The sequence below is a fragment of the Heteronotia binoei genome, chromosome 3, assembly GCF_032191835.1.
Source record: "Heteronotia binoei isolate CCM8104 ecotype False Entrance Well chromosome 3, APGP_CSIRO_Hbin_v1, whole genome shotgun sequence".
NCBI lineage: Eukaryota > Metazoa > Chordata > Lepidosauria > Squamata > Gekkonidae > Heteronotia > Heteronotia binoei.
The window spans coordinates 85,269,708-85,287,312 of record NC_083225.1 but is presented as its reverse complement, the minus strand read 5'-3'; the positions used below and the strand labels follow the sequence as shown (position 1 = coordinate 85,287,312).

At 47.5% G+C, this 17,605-nt stretch overlaps 1 protein-coding gene across 1 annotated transcript in view; it reads right to left on the bottom strand.

Moving 5' to 3' along the window:
* PRRG1 (proline rich and Gla domain 1) overlaps window positions 1–16,879 on the bottom strand; it is a 39,124-nt gene extending 22,245 nt beyond the window's left edge. Inside the window, exon 1 of the mRNA XM_060234106.1 lies at window positions 16,792–16,879. The gene's annotated coding sequence lies outside the window, so the exon portion shown is untranslated. The remainder of the gene's footprint in view (window positions 1–16,791) is intronic.
* Between the last annotated feature and the right edge of the window lie 726 nt (window positions 16,880–17,605).

The following is a 17,605-nucleotide window of genomic DNA, read 5'->3' as shown; positions in this document are numbered from 1 at the left end:
TGGCCAGACCGTCCCGGTTGCCCGGGACTTTCCCCGGGTCTGGCCCCCGTTTCCCGCCTCCCGCCCTGGCTATACCGGGACCATTAAAACGTCCCGGTTTAGCCAGCTGGCCGCGCGGGGCGGGGAAGGCGGGGAGTGAGGGAGCCAGCGTCCCTGCGCGTGCGCACGGCGGGGTGGCGGGCTCTGCGCATGCGTAGGGCCCGCCACACAGTCGTACGCACGTGCAGGGACGCTGGCCTGACTCCCTCACTCGCCTCCAGCAGCGCAGCCAGCAGCACTGAACCAGCCGCTGCTGCGTGCCTCCCGACCTGAGGACTCCAAGGGACTCCTGGCCGGCCCGCCCGCCGGAAGAAGGTAAGCCTTCCTTCCTCCCTTCTCTCCCGCCCCCCGCCACCCACCCCCGCCACGCTCACCCCGCCGGAGGCCTCTGCAGAGGCCTCCGCTTCCCGCCCACCCCCCATCCGCCGGTTCCCGACCCCCCCCACCCATCCCCGCCACGCTCACCCCGCCGGCGGCCTCTGCAGAGGCCGCCGGTTCCCGCCCCACCCCCCCATCCGCCGGTTCCCGACCCCCCCCACCCATCCCCGCCACGCTCACCCCGCCGGCGGCCTCTGCAGAGGCCTCCGCTTCCCGCCCACCCCCCATCCGCCGGTTCCCGACCCCCCCCACCCATCCCCGCCACGCTCACCCCGCCGGCGGCCTCTGCAGAGGCCGCCGGTTCCCGCCCACCCCCCCATCCGCTGGTTCCCGACCCCCCCCCACCCATCCCCGCCACGCTCACCCCGCCGGCGGCCTCTGCAGAGGCCGCCGGTTCCCCGCCCACCCCCCCCATCCGCCGGTTCCCGACCCCCCCCACCCATCCCCGCCACGCTCACCCCGCCGGCGGCCTCTGCAGAGGCCGCCAGTTCCCGCCCGCCCCCCCATCCGCCGGTTCCCGACCCCCGCCCGGCCCGCTCACCTGCTCGGCGGCTGGGCCCTCCGGCCCAGGCGCGGAGCAATCCCCGGGCTTGCCTGGGCCTGGCTGCGCCGCTGCCCTCCAGCGCCGGCCTCGCCGCCGCCGCCGCCGGACTCGTTGGTAAGGTAAGGGGGCCGAAAGCGGGGGGGGGGCGGCCTTCCTTTGTTCCTTCCTTCCCTCCCTCCCTCCCTCCCTCCCTTCCTTCCTTCCTTCCTTCCTTCCTTCCTTCCTTCCTTCCTTCCTTCCTTCCTTCCTTCCTTCCCTCCTTCCCTTCCTTCCTTCCTTCCTTCCTTCCCTCCCTCCCTTCTTTCCTTCCCTCCTTTCTTTCTTTCTTTCTTTCTTTCTTTCTTTCTTTCTTTCTTTCTTTCTTTCTTTCTTTCTTCTTTCTTTCTTCCTTCCTTCCTTCCTTCCTTCCTTCCTTCCTTACCTCCCCCTTCCTTCTGTCCTTCCTTCCTTCCTCCCTTCCTCCCTTCCCTTCCCTTCCCTCCTTATCTTCTTATATGACACAGAGTGTTGGACTGGAGGGGCCACTGGCCTGATGCTACAGGGCTTCTCTTATGTTCTTATGTGGCACAGAGTGTTGGACTGGATGGGCCACTGGCCTGATCCAACAGGGCTTCTGTTATGTTCTTATGTGACGCAGAGTGTTGGACTGGATGGGCCACTGGCCTGATCCAACAGGGCTTCTGTTATGTTCTTATGTGACGCAGAGTGTTGGACTGGATGGGCCACTGGCCTGATCCAACAGGGCTTCTGTTATGTTTTTATGTGACACAGAGTGTTGGACTGGATGGGCCACTGGCCTGATCCAACAGGGCTTCTCTTATGTTCTTATGTGACGCAGAGTGTTGGACTGGATGGGCCACTGGCCTGATCCAACAGGGCTTCTCTTATGTTCTTATGTGACGCAGAGTGTTGGACTGGATGGGCCACTGGCCTGATCCAACAGGGCTTCTCTTATGTTCTTATGTGACGCAGAGTGTTGGACTGGATGGGCCACTGGCCTGATCCAACAGGGCTTCTCTTATGTTCTTATGTGACGCAGAGTGTTGGACTGGATGGGCCACTGGCCTGATCCAACAGGGCTTCTCTTATGTTTTTATGTGACACAGAGTGTTGGACTGGATGGGCCACTGGCCTGATCCAACAGGGCTTCTCTTATGTTTTTATGTGACACAGAGTGTTGGACTGGATGGGCCACTGGCCTGATGCTACAGGCCTTCTCTTATGTTCTTATGTGGCACAGAGTGTTGGACTGGATGGGCCACTGGCCTGATGCTACAGGCCTTCTCTTATGTTCTTATGTGGCACAGAGTGATTTTTTGTGGGGGGGTGGGGGAAGTAATGCTGCAGGTTTCTTTCAGTCTGTCTTAATAGCAATGGAGAAATGTGGCTCCAAGTTCATATTAAAACACGGCTGCTGTCTTACTGTTACTATTTCCTGCTTCTAAATAGCACTGTTTCAGTTTGCAAAATGCTTTATCAGCGTCTATAGAGTCCCATCTTCCCATTGATGCTTAGTGAAAAGCTGAAAACAGAGAAAGGAGATTTATTTCTCCCAAAGTCAGAAAAGGTGAGGATGTTTTGAGGAGGGAAACAGTGGGGAAAAATGCTGCCAGTTATTTGAAGCATAAATTGCAATGGTCTTTGTTCTGTGAATAAATTGAAACCAGTATTGAGTCCAGGATTATCCCCATTAGTATAAATATTTTATTATGAGATGACAGATCCAAGTGCATTGAGTAATGTATGCCAGCCAATAGGAAGAGGCAAAACTATGCACATTTGATAAATTGATAAAAGACTGAAAATTTCCTATATTACAGATCAGGCATATCATGGCCATATTAAATTTAAAATATCAAGAATATGTAATAAGATATATATTGAATTTTTTTTACCTGGGGAGTGATTGGGAAGTATTTCAGATGTTTATATGTTAACTAGGAATAAGGCCTGTTGAAGAGAAAAATAGAATGGGCTCCAGAAAGAGGCTCTGGGCTAGTGCCTCCCCTCTTCCCACCCACCCAAGTGAGGGTATTCATCCCCCCCCCCCCCCGGGGGAGCTGATCTTTGCCATCCGGAGAGCCGTTGTAACATTGAGTTATCTCCAGCTGTCACTTGGTGATTGGCAACCGTGGTTCCCCAGGAGGAAATGCTATTGTACCTGTCTGAGGTCCCACCCCTCCTCAAATCCCACCCTCACCAGGCTCTATCCCTTAAATCTCCAGGAATTTTTTAACCTGGAGTTGGCAACCCTATCTCCTTCTCCTTTCTACCCCAGACTTCAACCCAAAAATCTCCAGGAATCTCCCAACCTAGAGCTGGCAATTCTAGGCAACATGGGAAAAGGAAAGGTCCCCTGTGCAAGGACCAGTCGTTTCTTACTCTGGGGTGACGTTGCTTTCACAAAGTTTTCATGGCAGACTTTTTACGGGGTGGTTTGCCATTGCCTTCATGATAGGGTTGCCAAGTCCAATTCAAGAAATATCTGGGGACTTTGGGGGTGGAGCCAGGAGACTTTGGGGGTAGAGCCAGGAGACACTGGGGGCGGAGCCAGGAACAAGGGTGTGACAAGTATAATTGAACTCCAAGAGAGTTCTGGCCATCACATTTAAAGGGACAGCACACCTTTTAAAATGTCTTCCTTCCATAGGAAGCCCTGATCCAACAGGGCTTCTCTTATGTTCTTATGTGACACAGAGTGTTGGACTGGATGGGCCACTGGCCTGATCCAACAGGGCTTCTCTTATGTTCTTATGTGACACAGAGTGTTGGACTGGATGGGCCACTGGCCTGATCCAACAGAGCTTCTCTTATGTTTTTATGTGACACAGAGTGTTGGACTGGATGGGCCATTGGCCTGATGCAACAGGGCTTCTCTTATGTTCTTATGTGGCACAGAGTGTTGACTGGATGGGCCACTGGCCTGATGCAACAGGCCTTCTCTTATGTTCTTATGTTCTTATGTTTTACCATCTTGTTATAATTTGTAAATTTTAACTTGTAATTTATCTTAAATTGGATTTTATATGCAACTTAGGGTGCATTTCATGCCTGCTGAGTTGTGTGCAATCTATATTACAGTTTCTGAGTTGCTGTGAATTGAGACACTCACTGGAAAGTGTGTTCCTCCTCCACATTCTTTAAAAAGATATCTTGGAGAACTTGGAGGGCTTGGAGAACGCATTTAAAGTTGCCTCCCTCATTCCCTCCCTCTTGCTCTATCACTTTCTCTTCCTCATGTTCATGTCTTGCGGCTCTCAAACATCTGACATTTCTTCTATGTGACAAGCAAATCTGGCCACCCCTGTTATAGAGCCTACTTCTAGTTAATGCCCCATCTTTCAAAAAAAACATTTTGAATCATTCTACATAAACATAAAGCAACTGCAAATGCTTTACATAAGAAGCATATAATAATCTTTAATACAAGCAGCAACATAAAGAAATATGTGACAGTGCCATCCATGCAGGCATCTTTTAAAGTGAAGTGGCCCTGGGATGATTGTGGCCGCTGAACGTTAGTCTTTAAGCTTTGTATTTGAATGAAGGATGTTTCACTGATATTTCCTTATGAGGATGGGTTGGGGAAATTGTGGAAGACTGTGGGGATTAGCAGAAACAAACAGCAGAATATGAAGAAAGCAATATTCCTAATGGCCTTCAGTTAGGACCCACGGCAGGTTTACCTCTGCAAAACACGTACATACTGTGCTTTTTTGTGGTAGAACTACTAGTTTTGTCACAAGTACATGCATTGCGAAACAAGGAGGATCAATATACTTTGTGCTGCTTTTTATATTTGTAATTTTATACTTAATGGGTTTTTGATGCTGAATTGTACAAATGTTAGGCAGATAGCAATTTACCCTGTTTCCCCCTGCTACAAAAACCAGTGTGGGGGGGGGAACAGAGAGTTGGGGGAGTGCAAACATGTGCACCAGTGTACAATGTCACTTCCTCTGAAAAAGGGAAGTAATGACATCTGAGGGCCCCTCTAAGCTTTTCCTCAAACTATATAGTTCAAAACAGAACTTTGGTGTATCCTAGAGCACTGTCTTGACATCATGACATCACTTCAGGGTGGTTTTTTTGGTCAGCAATGGCATTGTATTTGTGTACTGGTGAGACACTGGTACACCTGTCCCTGTCCTCCCCAATCCTCCCAGTGGATTGCCAACCATTGTAACCTAAGTCTTTCACAAACACATCTGATCCTTAACAAATGCTTCTTCCGCTATTGTTATGCTTCTGTAGCTCATCTGTCTTAGGCAAATGTCTACATAAGAGAAGCCATGTTGGATCAGGCCAGTGGCCCATCCAGTCCAACACTCTGTGTCACACAGTGGCCAAAAGAACTGTATACACACACACACACTCTGGCTAATAGCCACTGATGGACCTCTGCTCCATATTCTTATCTAACGTCCTCTTGAAGCTGGCTATGCTTGCAGCCGCCACCACCTCCTGCGGCAGTGAATTCCACATGTTAATCACCCTTTGGATGACGAAGTACTTCCCTTTATCTGTTTTAACCTGACCGCTCAGCAATTTCATCGAATGCTCACGAGTTCTTGTGTTGTGAGAAAGGGAGAAGAGTACTTATTTCTCTGCTTTCTCCATCCCATGCATTACCATCGTCCACTGCGAAGAGTGCCCATTGGAAGACTTCTGAAGATCTGCATTTATGCTTTTGAAGATCTGGACATACTTTTCTGCTACCCCATTTGACTGTACTCAGACTTCTTCTGGTGTGTGTGTGTGCTTCAGATCTTGCAAACAGCACTTTAGGCTTCTTTCATGCCACTGAAATCTCAGGGCCTGCAAGTATCTTTGCCTTTCTGCCCAGCAGTGAGTTCTGTTACTGTAGACCATTTTTCTGTGGGACCTGTAAATATCAGTTCAGTGTACTTCCTTCACTGGACAGTTATGTTCCCATTCTCAAAGTCCATAAATACTTGCCTGTTCCCCTTTTTGTGTTATTTTCAGCTTTGGCTTTGTGGTACTTCAAACAGTATGTTATATCCTAAGTCTTTGACAAACAAACATGCACCAGTTTTCCTTTAGCAACAACATCTTTTATTTGGCTTTGTTTCTTACAGCACTGTGGAATCACCCCCTGCCATTGACTGTGCACTTCTGGCTCTTTCTGTGTTATCCAAGGCTCATGAGATAGGGTTGCCAATCCCCAGGTGGGGGCAGGGGATCCCCCGTTTTGGAGGCCCTCTCCCCCGCTTCAGGGTCATCAGAAAGCGGGGGAAAGCAGGGTCATCAGAAAGCTGGGCTCTCCATTATTCCCTATGGTGACCGATTCCTATACGCTATAATGAAGAGCTGATATGCAGGTCTCTGGGGAAGGCGCCTGTTTTTTGAGGTAGAGGAGGTCTAATTCTATGCACCCCAAAAGGAGGTGTCCCTATCCTTCATTATTTCCAGTGGAGGGATGGCCTAACCGGGACTCGATCTGCTTTGCTTGCCCATTGCAGAGAGAGAGAGAGAGAGAGAGAAGAAGAAGAAGAAGAGAGAGGGGAGAAGAGAGAGGGGAGAAGAAGAGAAAAGGATTCCCCTACAGACTACAGTAAGTGGCCTTCCCCCCATTTGCCGAGGTGCAGTGGCGTCTGACCTGACCCTGAATCCAAGGCCTGCTTCCACGCGCCAGCAGCAGCACCAGGTTCCGTGTGTGCGCCTCGCCCATTGTGCTTGGGTCCCCCAAGCACGTGTGAACGGGGCTCCCATTGGGCAGCGCCCCCCCCCCTTTTACCTCTTCCATTGCACAAACACTGCCATTACACGTGTGTGTATGCCTATTGCATCAATACCCTTCATTGCAGTCTTGCATGCAGGGCTGGATTAACACATAGGCCAAGTAGGCACCGTCCTATGGGCCCCCACGCCTTTAGATGCCCCAGGCTGCCTCACCCCCCCATTCCCCCCCCCCCGCTCGCTGCCCTCCCAGCCTCCATGCATTAGGACTGGAGATAATTTGCGAGAGGAGACCCCAAGATTTCAGTTGCCTATGGGCCTCTACGGGTTTAATCCTGCCCCCGGCTGAACAAGCCCTCTCTCCCCAGCTTGGAGTCCAAGGCCCACGTCTTCCAGAAGTGGCGAGGACTTAATTATGATTCTTCTGCCCTCTTCATCTAGGCCCTTACAGCAGACCATGGCTTCAACATCAGGCGCTGGAGGTGGCAAAGGTCACCAGCCCCAGGAACCACCAAAAAAGAAGCCCAAACGTTTGGTTGTGTTCAATCCTGAATGGAAAAACACCTACCCCTGGCTAAAAGAGACAAAGGACAAGAACAAAGCATTCTGCACAATGTGTTCTAAGGAGATAGGAATTGGTCATGGTGGAGTGAATGATTTGAAAGTTCATAAGGACACTGACTCTCACAGGAGTGCGGCAAGCCAAGCTGGAACTTCAAAATCCATCACAAGTTTTTTTGCCTACCAAAAAGACACCGCTGCTCAGGCCAAAATTGCGGCTGCTGAACTAACCTGGGCATACCACTCGAACAGGCATGCGTTATCATACCGGTCTCTTGATTGCGGTGTCAAATTGTGCAAAGTCACATTTTCCGATTCCGAGACTGTGACCAAGATGACCTGTGGGAAAACAAAGGGCGCAGCTTTGATAAGCGATGTCTTGGCACCTTACTCTGTAGAACGGATTCTGTTAGATCTTGACACAGCACATTGTTTCTACAGCGTTTCCAGCGACGCATCAAATCATGGCAACAGGAAAATGTTCCCCCTATGCCTTAAATACTTCACTTTGAAGGACGGCATTTCAAATCGTCTTCTTGATTTCTATGAAGATGCCAATGAAACGGCAGAGAATGTCACACGAAGGATTTTGGATGTCTTGGCAAAATACCAGCTGGACTTAGCTCGTCTGTCTGCATACTCAGCAGACAGCGCGAATGTAAACTTTGGAAAATACCATTCTGTGTACACACTTCTGAGTAGAGGCCGTGAAGACATCGTGCCCGCCAGGTGCCCTGCACACATTGTGCACAATGCTGCCAAAAAAGGATGTGATATGCTCACCTGCGACATCGAGTCTCTCATACTGAAGGCTTTTGGTCATTTTTCTGTTTCTGCCAAACGCTCAGAGGAACTTCAGGAGATGTTTGATTTTTTGGAGATGGACGGTGATCACCTGCTTCGACATGTACGCACAAGATGGCTATCTTTCTTGCCTGCCATAAACAAGATGTTGAAGTGTTGGCCAGCCGTTAAAGCGTACTTTCAAAAGCTGGGAGAGGATCACTGTCCTCCTCTGATATGGCGCCACATTGACGATGAGTCTGGAGAAAAGGACTACAGTACATCGCAAACTTACATGATGTTTCTCCAGACCACTCTGACGCCTATTGAGGAGACTGTACTGATTCTGGAGCGGGATGCACTGACAGCACCTGAATTGTTTGAGGCCATGCTCAGGTTGCTAAACAGCCTTAAGCAACGCAAAGCTGACTCCTTTTTTGGAACGAAGACAGATAAGGCGCTGCGCAAAATGCCACCTTCGAAGGCAAGGAAAGTGAAGCAGGACTTCCTCAAGTTCTTTGAAAGAACCACCACATATCTGGAAGAAAAGTTTGATTTCTCTGAGAAAAATCACCTGTGTGCTTTGACACCATTTTCTCTTAAAAAAAGTGTGACTTATGACCACCTGCGGTGTGCTGCTGAGCAGCTGAAAATGGAGAAAATAATAAACCTGGATCACCTATACAGTGAATACACTGATGCCAAGAGCCTGCTGGATGAGCAAGTGGCCTGTGTTGACCCAGAAATCACTGTGGATAAAAAGTGGGTGGCCATATTCTCTGAGATGGGAACTCGGTCTCAGAAGTGCGAAAACCTCTTACTTCTTGTAAGCAAGATCCTGAGTATCCCATGCTCAAACGCTTTTGTGGAGAGGGTATTCAGCCTCATGTCAGCTCACTGGACGGACACCAGGAATCGTTGTAGCATAGACCTGGTGAAAGCAGAGCTGCAAGTCAGATTGAATTTTAATATGGATTGTGATCAATTTTATCACTTTATTAAGGAGAAGAAAGATATCCTCAAGGCTTCAGGGAAATCAGAGAAGTATAAATTCAGTAAAAAAGCGAAAGACTGAAACCTGTGTCGCTCCTTCCACACCACAGCCCTTCGTCCAGCGTGGGAGTCGGGATGGCCCACACCTGCGGGCCCACCGCCTGGGCCCACAGCACGCAAGTCCCATCCTACCAGCCGTGTTCTTTGTCCAGGGAGAAGTCGAGGTCCAAGAAGCTCCACTGTGCGGGCGTATGTTAATGTAAGACCAGAATTTAATAGTAATTATAAAATGAATACAAAACAAAACTGGGGATTAGGGCTAATGGCGATACCCCCCCCCAAAAAAAACGACACTAGGCAGCCACCTCCTGGGTGTGTTGGAAGAGCTGCCAAGATGCAAAGTAATTTTAAACTGCTGACAGTGTGTTTCTTTTTTTTCCAGATAAGCTCCATTCAGGAAACTAGCAACCACAGACAACAGTAGATCGCTTCCATCACACAACAGAAGGTAAGGAACAAATTGGCTGTGACTTGACAGCTCGTTCCATCGCTTTAATAATATGAAGAGAACTTGGTTTCCTTTCTCTTTTGCAATTTTTAGTATTTTAGTGACACCTGAACACCTTTTTCTTTTTGTGTGCTGCTTGGGGAGGACCTGCTTTTCTAGACCTGTATCCGCCTGCCTTCAGGCTGGGCTTCGGGGCACAGACTGGCAGTGGTGGTTTTAGTTGTGATCTCAGTTTGATTGTAGGTAAGGGTTGCTTTGTTGATCAAGACCCTTTGATATTGTGGACAGTCTTGTTGAAATGTTTGTGAGCACAAGCAGGTATCAAGGATAGTGGATTGTTTTCCTGTGAATCTGACTCAAGAGGGATTGCTGTTGGAGCCTTTTTTTCTTTAGCAGGGAACATCGTGAAGTTTCTCTTCTTTTTTAAAGTTGTATATTTTGGGGGTGGTAATATTTGGGGGAAATGACATCACAGGAAGTGCTGTCACAGGAAGTGATGTCACTTCCTGCTTCCGGCAGGTGGCGGGGGAAATGATGTCACAGGAAGTGATGTCACTTCCTGTTTCCGGCAGGTGGCGCGGGGAGGTGATGTCACTTCCCGCTTCCGGCAGGTGGCGCAGGGGAAATGATGTCACAGGAAGTGATGTCACTTCCTGCTTCCGGCAGGTGGCGGGGGAAATGATGTCACAGGAAGTGATGTCACTTCCTGTTTCCGGCAGGTGGCGCGGGGAGGTGATGTCACTTCCCGCTTCCGGCAGGTGGCGCAGGGGAAATGATGTCACAGGAAGTGATGTCACTTCCTGCTTCCGGCAGGTGGCATGATGTCACCGGAAGTGACGTCACTTCCTGTTTCCGGCGGCGCGCGCGCGCTTCGCGCGCACGCACCCCTACCTCCCCCCCCCCCAAAGTGTCCCTGGCTGGCCTTCAGACATTATGGCCACCCTAGTTGTGTAGGCAGGCTAGGAAAAAAGTTACTGGCTATTAACTCAGAAATTCCCAACCTGTGGGCTCTGGGGGATCATGTTGTTGTTATCTGGGGGCAAAATAAAGAAGTCTAGTGGTGCTGTAACAAGCAACATTGTTTGTTCCAGCATAAGCTTTCTTGAGTTGGGAGTTCATGTCAGATGCATGAACTGTTTGGGGGTGACTCTGCCTCCCCTGTACTTACTGGGCTTACCTGGAGTGGGCAAGTAGGTGATACTGCTTCCTGGTGAAGCTCCTGGCCCCTGATGGCTTTCTGATGCAGTTCTGAACCTTCCAGTGCTGCCAGATATGTGGGTGGGGCCAGGGAAACCAACTGATGGGCCCACAAGGAAGCCTGAATAATGACTCTTAACAGGGGGAGAGTTTGGCAAGGAAGTTTGGACACTAGAAGATGACTCCCATTCTGGCCAAAGGAAAGGGGAAAGAATTTCTAGGGAGATGAGAAAATTCCCTACCCAGTCAAACAGGGAGAATTATCTTTGAGATCTCTGGTCTGGTGTGATTAGACACTGACTTTAGAGACCTAAAAGTCTGTTAACAGTTCAAGATAAGTACTGGTGTTCCAAAGACAAGGGTGCTGGGTACTGGGAAGAGAGTACCAGCCTTCTGGGCACCAAAAAGAGTCAGTGATTAAACAAATGAAGTGAATTAGACTAGAGTGTTTGCAGAAACACTGAAACAAAAGCCTAAGTAACTGAATAATTCAAGAAGCTCTCATTAGCCTGATATATAAGAACAAAAGTCTGTGCATGTACTAGTTTTACCTCAGAAATTTCAACCCCTGATTTCACCTGCCGTTTCTCCTTGATGTTAAATAATTTTTTTTAAATTTTAAAGTGTCTCATGTGTTATTTTCAAGGTGTTCAGTTAAAGGGCAACCCTATCCCTTCCCTCAGGTTCCTGGGCTGAGCAAACAGCCGGAATTATATTTTACTGACATACTGAGACAGCCAAAGTTTCTTCAGAGGAGAGTAAAGCACGTTACCAGCGCTGCTCAGTCAATGAGGGGACAGAAAATCGGAAGGAAAATTATGCTTCTGAGAGAAGGAAGGAGACAGTTCAGTACGATTGAATTGTACAGTTCAGTACGATTGAATTGTATTTAAATTTGTTTTGTCTAGATTGTATTTTTAAATCATGGTATTCCATGTCTGTGAGCCACCCTGAGCCCGCCTCTGGCGGGGGAGGGCGGGATATAAAAATAAATTTACTTACTTACTTACTATAGATGGCTAATACAAATGTCAAATTATTACATTAAAACTTTTAGTTTGGTTCATTGACACTGAAATCAAAAGTAGCCATAAAACAGTCTGATATAACCTTTGAAATGATTTGTTAGAAAACTTTTAAGGTAAAAGCACACACCAGTTGTTTCCGACTCTGGGGTGACATTGCATCTCGTTTTCACAGTAGACTTTTTACGGGGTGGTTTGCCATTGCCTTCCCCAGTCATCTATACTTCACCCCCAGCAAGCTGGGTAGAAAACGTTAAATAATATTTAAGAACTATTTTAATTATTATTTATCTAGTAGAACACATAGGGATGATTCTTTCCCCCACAAAATATATTTCCTACTCTCATGCACACCCACACACACAAGGAAAACAGTACCCAGCTTTATTTATTAAAGGTTTCCTTCTTCTTCTCCAGAATGGTGGTTATAGTTTACATCCACCTTCAAGTGAAAAAGCAACTGGAGGGAACTCAAAACGTTTCTGCAGTGGACACATTTTAATAGCATGCAGAAACCTAACTCAATGCATATATTAGAAGCCCAACGGAGATTTAAGTTATTCCAACAGAGATGGAAACCATTTACGTACATTTACTTATGTAATGGTAGTTTACCATAGGAGTATGCAGCCCGCAAAGGATTTGTAGTATCTATTCATGTAATGAGGATTTTTGACTGGATGAAGACAGCTTCATCCTTGAGGCCCTGGACCACTGGATTTCAGTGTGGTTGCAAGTCTACACCAGTAACTGCTTTTTTATTCGTAAAATTTAAAGAATCAAGGGAAGAGATTCAATCTAAGAATCAACAAATGCAGAAATTAAAAATACAAAATTTAGTCTGTGACTGGTGTTTATAATGATTATTTATCCTTTCACATTAAACATTTCTTTTGGGTCAATAGTTGACAAAACAAACCAACAAAACAAACCCTCCACTGAGATCCACATTGCTTTGGAGTTAACAATTTATGAATTTTCAATTTATTTAATTTTTTTTTATCAGTATGGGGTTTTTTTGCTCCATTCATTTTAATTGCTGATGTTCCTAATTTTTTATTTCACATACAGGTTGTTTCCAAAAATAATGTTATAAAATGTATCATGACAAAAAAGAAAGTGGCATTAAAATAAGAACTTAAAGGTGTGATTTGCACAAAGAAAAAGATATATCAAAATTGGAATTTTATGTTTTACCACCAGCGCTAAGAAATTAATAAATTACTATTTTTGATTCAATCCTGTTTGTCACTACTTCTGTTACCAAGCAATAGCAATTGAAAATGAAAAACCTGGCCAGTTTCACTGCTCTCATTTATTACTAAGTGTGTGTAAAGCAGCAAAATTTTTTGCAGGTTAAGAAAGAGACAAAGGGACATCACATCTGTTGGAAAAGACTTAATGGAACCCCATACCCTATCAATAAGAATAGAAAAAGAAGCAGTGCAGTAGCCTCATTCCTTGTAAAATTTTAGTTAAAAGGCAGAATTACAATGGTTGATAGAAAACTGAAGCCTGCTCCATCTCAGGGGTCAGGGAGCAACCCTGCCCACAAATTCCACAGCCATAGACTACACTGACAAATTTAGGGATTATATGTATCAATTTAATCAAATGGGTCTTTCTCGGCTAGTAGCGATAATACATTTATGACCTCTCAATAATGTGTTTTCAGGCCAAGTCTTCCATTTCACCCATGTACATTCTATCTTGGAAACAGTTTATGCTTCTTTAAAAAAAAAAAAAAGCATAGAAATCACTGAGCCCAAGATAAAAACATCAAAAATTACACCAGCACAGTGGCCAACGTCATGCACAATAGGCACTCTGTTTGTATAATACAATAATACCAAACATCATCATGAAATAAACCATTCTACAGGTTCATACAAGCACATTTTCTTGCAGCTGTCCTAATGTATGAGGACTTCTGCTTACAAGTAGATTTTTGTTGTTCCAGAAGAATCACTTAGTCTGTTGCAACAAAAGACTAACAGGAGTCTTGTAGCACCTGACAGACCAACAAGTTTTAATTTGAACATAAGCTTTTGTGGCCTAGAGCCTTCTTCATCAGATGCAAGGGGCAAGTCCTTACTAAAGAGACATACATATGTCAATCATATCTTAACAGTTAAGTACATACCCGTATACATGATGTGCATGCATTTTAATCCTATTCATGTTAATAAACATTATGCTTGCTTGAGTGTATTTCAAAGAGGAATGAGGCTAAGCAGAGGCATATATCCTTTGGATATAGCATCCTTTCTGATGTTTTGCAATAATCAATGCACAAGTCCAAATATACCAACACTTCAACTAACAAATCCTGAGATTTAAAGAACACATTTGACTTCACAATAGTTCAAAAGCAAAGTCCACAAGTTAGATAATAAAAAATTATATGCAACCACTTGACAATGATTTTTTTTTTTTGCAGCAAACTTTGGGGTACAAAGCCAGTTTTTCTTAACATGAAGAAGAAAACACAGAAGGGTTGTACAAGGTCATGGCTCAGACATTACAGAGGTGACAAGACACAACGGAGGTTAGTTGCCTAGTAAACTGAACATGGATTGGATTGCAAAGAGAGTGTTATTAACATTGTGAGGAGCTGGGAAAAGACAGTTGAGGAAATCACTTAAGGTCATTCCTTTCTCCAAACCCATTTCACTGGAATAAAGCGGTGAGACAATCACCTTCTTTAAACATCTTCTTTTGACTCATTAAAACCAGCATTTATATCCCTCTGGAGTTCTCAGCAACTCCTACTTGGAGATCAGGATATTGTTACAGTGTAAATTCAGATATTGTTTTTACTTCTTAAACTATCTATAAAACAAAATATCGTAATTTTGATTGCACTTCAAAGTCATATGTTTGATACAAGAATTAAATGGGAAAATATTTAACGTATTGATACATCAGAAAATACGTACAGTCCTAATGTACTAGATCTACTACCTTAGCTCAATACTCAAATCTACCCTAATAATGAAAGTTCTCCCCACAGTTTTTAAGACTAACTCAATACAGAGGCACAAATCCTTTCCTACACGGTGACCAATCGCTGCCAATAAAACTTTGTTGGTTTTAAAGGTGCTCCTGGACTCCAACTTTGTTCTATTGCTTCAGACCAACACAACTGCCCACCTGGATCTATCATCATGAAGTAATTGCATCGAGATTCATCAACACACAAACTACCAACGTGAAAAAACTAAAACAGGAATGTATCCTTTCTTCAAGAACGCACAACCCACCACCGGACGTCTCTCCACAAAATGAACCCTCTACCCTGCAGCAGGGCCGTAGCCAGAATTTGGAAGGTGGGGGGGGATTTACATTTTTCAGGGGGCACTGATGCCCCGCCCAGTGCTTCAAACGACCTTCTCTCTAGTGACTCCCTCCCTGCCTGCCTCTCCCTCCCTTGCCACCCCCTCCCCCCACCAACTTGCTTCCGCCCTGGGGGCCGTAGATAGCTGTTTCGCTGTTTTAGTGGCAGGGAACTGTTTTAGCGGCAAGCTCACCACCGCCCTCTCTTCCCCACCAGTAAAACAACACATGGGCCGGCAGCAGAAGTAGGCCCCAGCACTAGTTAAGAGCTTGCGAAACAGCTGATTCACTGGCCCTTTAAGTAGTGGGGGGGCTGGGAGCTGCTTCTCCTGCCAGGAGTGGCTCCAGGGCTCCGCTCGCCACCACCTGCTGCTGCAGCACTCCGCTTGTTTGCCCCCTACCACCACCCTCACCACCATGCTCTGCTTGCCCGCTGCTGTAGCTGTGCTCCCCCACTTGCCGCCCCTCCCGCTTGCCGCAACTGTTGCCGCCCATGCGCTGTTTTAGTGGCAGGGAACGGAGGGCTGTAGCAAGCTCACCATCGCCCTCTCTTCACCACCAGTAAAATAACGTGCAGGCTGGCAAAAGCAGCACGCTCCTGTGTGAGTTAAGGGCTCGTGAAAGAGCTGATCCACGGGCCCTTTAAGTAGTTGTGGAGCTGGGGGCTGCTTCTGCTGCCAGGAGTGGCTCTAGGATGAATAGGTCCTAGGCAGGCGACCCCCTTGGCACCCCCCAGCTGCTGTGCTCCATTTGCCCCAACCCACTGCGGCGGCGCTCCACTTATTCACCCCCGCCATGCTCTGCTCACCTGCCGTTGCGTTCCCTCACTCGCCACCCCTCCTCCCCACCGCTTACCATGACTGCTGCCAGCCTGCACGATGTTTTAGTGGTAGCGAAGGGAGAGCTGTGGCATGCTCACCACAGCCCTCTCTTCCCCACTAGTAAAATCACGCACGGGCCAGCACCAGAAGCAGTCCCCAGTTAAAGGGTCCTCAGATCAGCTGTTTCGCAGGCCCTTAACTCCTGCCAGGGGAGGGGGCTGCTTCAGCTGCTGGTCAGTGCGTTATTTTACTGGTGGGGAAGAGAGGGCGGCGGTGAGCTCGCCACAGCCCTCCCTTCCGTGCCACTAAAAAAGCACACAGGACTGGCAGCAGAAGGGGCCCCCATCCCCCTCAAGTTAAAGGGCCCATGAAACAGCTGATAGGTGGGCGCTTTAACTCAGGCCTGCTGGGACTGCTTATGCCCCCTGCCCCAGAAGCAACCTCTCCACTGCCCTGGAGCCATGGCGGAGGCCCCAGGGGCTGGTTGGGACCCCAGAGTCAGGGAGCCTCTTCCAGAAGTCGGGGGCTATGCCCCCACAGGCCCCTTCGTAGCTACGGGCCTGGCGGGCAGACACACGGAAGAAAGCTTCCAAAACAGACTCCGGCTTTGTTATCCGCTCGCAGCTCCATGGCCCACAAGGCAAACAAAATCATCTGTCAGGATGACAACGCCCCACCCAGGGTCAATTCGCAGCCCTCCTTCCCCTTCCTTCATCTCTATTTCGAGCTCTCTAGGCACCTTCACAAACTCACCCCAGGAAAGGCTGACAACTTGTTTGTTAATACACCCACTTTGCACCAGTCGGAGAACTTAACGCTCCACTGCCCTCTTCCATCCCGCTCTCCCATGCCATGCCGGCCCAGCACCGGATGGCCAAAGCTGCATTCCAGAAACACCCTACTCACCAAATTCGCGGAGCCCGCGCGCCTGCCGACTCTTTTCCCCACACAGAGCCCCTCCTGCTTCCCTCCGAGTTCTCAACGCCCCAGCGCCTCTCTAGCAATTGCTCCAACAGTCCAAAGCTCCTAGAAATCAGTACTGCTTCTGCGCAGTCGCCACTCCCTCTGTCAATTGCTGAATAAAGGAAACAACAGAGCATAGACGGCAGGAGTAGACGGAGGGGGGGGGGCGCTCCCGGAGAATGCTGAGCTCAGCGCCGCCTACCTATTGCTAGTGTAGTTTCTCTCAAGTCTTGCGTTATCTTCCATCTTCTGGAAAGAAATGGTTTTGTATTTCAGATTCATAAGGAATCAGGGACAGAAAAGCTCCAGGACTCCAGCGTTTTTGTTTGAACTACACTGGTTTACTTGAATCACACCCTCCAAAACTGACTGAAGAAAATACTATGATATTTATCATGGCAAATGATTACATGTGTTCTTTTAAAAATAGGTTTTAAATAACTTTACTGACTTCCTTTGATCTTGGCTGTAAAAGGTGTGCTGGTACAGTATAGTTAGGGGGTCTGGGTAAAAGTCGGATCTAAACGGATCTTCATGAATTCATATGATTTTTCCATTGAAATGAAATCAAACCACTGTAATTCTATAGATCCTGTCTTAGACTATAGGCAGGACCACAAAAATCATGCCTCCACGAATTCGTGGCGCCTCAGCAATGCAAAAACTGGGTTCCAAAGCACGGATCCTCATGAATTCATATGATTTTTATGGTGAAATGAAATCAAACCACCATCATGTTGTAGATCCTCTCTTAGAC